Below are 4,150 nucleotides of genomic sequence, written 5' to 3'. Positions count from 1 at the left end.
TGGAAGTAGAGGAAGGAATGGTTGTAATACGAAGATGGAGATGTGTGTGATGGTTTTGGATTTATTATTTAAAAAAAAGGAAGAAAGTTACGTTTTCATATGACGTGATAAATATTTTCAGATTAACCCAAAGACTCTGATAAAAGAGAGTGTGGAATTTTGTCGCCATAATTCTCCAAATTTCTTTTCATAGACAACAGTCGGTGAGCTAGCAGATACGCTAGCACACCGGGAGAAATGCTTAGCGGTATTTCGTCTGCCGTTACGTTCTGGGTTCAAATTCCGCTGAGGTCGACTTTGCCTTTCATCCTTTCGGGGTCGATTAAATAAGTACCAGTTATGCACTGGGGTCGATGTAATCGATTTAATCCGTTTGTCGGTCCTTGTTTGCACTTTCTGTGTTTAGCCCCTTGTGGGTAGTAAAGAAATAGGTATTTCGTCTGCCGCTAAGTTCTGAGTTCAAATTCCGCCGAGGTCGACTTTGCCATTCATCCTTTCGGGGTCGATTAAATAAGTACCAGTTAGCCACTGGGGTCGATATAATCGACTTAATCCGTTTGTCTGTCCTTGTTTATCCCTTCTGTATTTATCCCCTTGTGGGTAGTAAAGCAATAGGTATTTCGTCTGCCGTTACGTTCTGAGTTCAAATTCCACCGAGGTCGACTTTGCCTTTTATCTTTTCGGGGTCGATTAAATAAGTACCAGTTACGCACTGAGGTCGATATAATCGACTTAATCCGTTTGTCAGTCCTTGTTTGTCCTCTCTGTGTTTAGCCCCTTGTGGGTAGTAAAGAAATAGGTATTTCGTCTGTCTTTACGTTTTCTCAACGGCGGTGCATCAGCATGGCTGCAACTCTAAGCTGAAATTACAGAAAAAATAGAATAAATAAAAACTAGATTTTTTTTAATGTTGGTAGAAGATTATTTTGAGCTACTGCTGGTGGATTATATTCGTGTCTATGACTTTCTTTACTATAATGAGCAATAACTTCATACTGAATCATTATCTGTACCAATATTGGTCTCAAATTTTGATACAAGGCCAGTGATTTCGGGGGAGGGTGTAAAGCGATTAAATCGACATCAGTGTTCAACAGTTATATATTTTATCGAACCCGAAAGTTGAAAGGCAAAGTCGAACTCGGCGGATTTTGTATTCAGAGCGTGCAGACGGACAAAATACCACTTGGCATTTTTCACGATGTTCTAACAATTGTACCAGTTCTTCCCTTTGAATAATATTGGTTTCGAATTTTGACACAAGGCCAGCAAGTTTGGGGAAAGTAATAAGTCGATTACATCGACCCCAGTACTCAACTGGTATTTATCTTATCGACCCCGAAGGTTGGGTTCAAAGGCGAAGTCGAATTCGGTGGAATTTGTATTCAGGACGTGCGGACGGACGAAATACCACTACGCATTTTGCACACCATGCTAATAATTCTACCAGTTCGCCACCTCCCCTTTGAAAAATATTGGCTTCAAATATTAGTCAAGACCAGTAAGTTTGTGGGAAGGGATGTCTATTTCGTCGACCCCTGTGATCAACTGCCAGCCCACCCCCTTGCTCTGTATGAAAGCTGAATGCAAAAAGCTATTTTAGAATTGATGAAACCATATAACATAACCGTCTTTATATCTTACTTGATGTCTAAATGTTGTCGATAGGCCCGTTTCGGCAGTATTTGTTCTGAGTTAACATATCTTATGAACGTGCTGTGTTAAAAACTGAACGAATATCAGAGAGAGACGAAAATTTGTCTAAGCAGCCAACTAGAGCGCCTCATACATTTCAGCCATTTTGGATCTTTACAATGGCGCGTAATAGCTGCCAGTCAATGCTCAGATGAGAATTCATCGTGTCTTATATCTCACTAGAAGCTGCTGGAAAGAATTTTTGTCTGTCTTTCTGTCTGTCTGTCTGTCACTCTCTCCTTTTCTCTCTTTCCCTTACTCTCTCTTTCCCTTATTCTCTCTCTCCTCTCTCTCTCTCTCTCTCTTGCATTTATTTTGTTTTTAACATAATTATTCCATAAGGGGTGGTATCTCGGGGCAAATACAGCAGTAACTGGCCTATCAACCATGTGTATATATATTAAGTATGATACATAGATGCCTATTTTAAATACTTAAATACTGTATCATTTGCGTATACCGGATATCTAACACAATGATATGAAAATGTGTTCTGTTAGCTTTTAGCAAATATATTTTGGAGTATCAAAGTGCCCATGTTTTTACCCCTTAGTGTAACATAAGTCATTTATAATAGCAATGATAGGGAAGATTGGGTGGACAAGAAGGGGGTGTCACTACATTGATGTCATAACTGAAAATATCACTTGAAAGTTTACCCAGAAGCTAGTTGAATATCTAAGGAAAAAAATTAAGGGATTATATGTTAAGATCGGCTTAGCTAATCTTTGAACGTCGTAAAGAATTATTTTAGTAGCACTTGCTTAATGGTAAAAACAAAAGATTAATAATATGTTCTGGCAATGTACGAGAGAATAATTTATGGGTTTTGAATAATGAACTTCACTTAATCATTCAAACCACGATGATATGGAACCTTAGAAGTCCTGAATAGATTTGACTTAAGAGAAAATTAAGTGACAAATGACAAAACAAAGCAAAACAAAAATGGATGCCGCATCCCAGTAATGTAAAGTTATCTCGTAAATTTGAACATTAAACTAGATTGTTGATGTTGTTGCTGTTTTTGTTTAGCCAGATTTAAGACTTGACTCAGAGTTCAAAAGCTCTCCTGTAATGAGTATTCTGTCTTTCATACACATATGATGTATCAAGGACTGTGTGATAAAAACGTATATTTCTCAAACACTTAATCATACGATTTGGCAGAGATGTGACTGTTATTTCTTGAAGCCCTAGTACACTCGTAGAGACTTGCTCGCTGGTTAATAGCCTTGTACCAAGAGCGGCGATCTGGCAGAAACGTTAGCACGCCGGGCGAATTGCTTAGTGGTATTTCGTCTATCTTTATGTTCTGAGTTCAAATTCCGCCGAGGTCGACTTTGCCTTTCATCGCTTCGGAGTCGATTAAATAAGTACCAGTTACGCACTGGGGTCGATATAATCGACTTAATACCTATGTCTGTCCATGTTTGTCTTCTCTATGTTTAGCCCCTTGTGGGTAATAAAGAAATAGGTATTTCGTCTATCTTTACGTTCTGAGTTCAAATTCCGCCGAGGTCGACTTTGCCTTTCATCCCTTCAAGGTCGATTAAATAAGTACCAGTTACGCACTGGGGTCGATATAATCGACTTAATACCTATGTCTGTCCTTGTTGTCCCCTCTGTGTTTAGACCCTTGTGGGTAATAAGAAATAGGTATTTCGTCTATCTTTACGTTGTGAGTTCAAATTCCGCCGAGGTCGACTTTGCCTTTCATCCCTTCGGGGTCGATTAAATAAGTACCAGTTACGCACTGGGGTCGATATAATCGACTTAATACCTATGTCTGTCCATGTTTGTCCTCTCTATGTTTAGCCCCTTGTGGGTAATAAAGAAATAGGTATTTCGTCTATCTTTACGTTCTGAGTTCAAATTCCGCCGAGGTCGACTTTGCCTTTCATCCCTTCAAGGTCGATTAAATAAGTACCAGTTACGCACTGGGGTCGATATAATCGACTTAATACCTATGTCTGTCCTTGTTTGTCCCCTCTGTGTTTAGACCCTTGTGGGTAATAAAGAAATAGGTATTTCGTCTATCTTTACGTTGTGAGTTCAAATTCCGCCGAGGTCGACTTTGCCTTTCATCCCTTCGGGGTCGATTAAATAAGTACCAGTTACGCACTGGGGTCGATATAATCTACTTAATCCGTTCGTCTGTCCTTGTTTGTCCCCTCTATGTTTGTGGGTAGTAAAGAAATAGCTATTTCTCCTACCGTTATGTTCTGAGTTCAAATTTCGCCGAGGTCGACTTTGCCTTTCATCCTTTCGAGCTCAATTAAATAAGTACCAGTAACTCTCAGGGATCGTTATAAACGACTTAATCCCTTTGTTTATCTCATCTGTGGATAGAAGCACTCCGTCGGTTACGACGACCAGGGTTCCGGTTGATCCGATCAACGGAACAGCCTGCTCGTGAAATTAACGTGTAAGTGGCTGAGCACTCCACAGACAC

This window comes from Octopus sinensis, linkage group LG6 (genome assembly GCF_006345805.1).
Source record: "Octopus sinensis linkage group LG6, ASM634580v1, whole genome shotgun sequence".
Classification (NCBI taxonomy): Eukaryota; Metazoa; Mollusca; class Cephalopoda; order Octopoda; family Octopodidae; genus Octopus; species Octopus sinensis.
The sequence above is the reverse complement of the archived record's forward strand: the minus strand, read 5'-3'. Positions refer to the sequence as shown.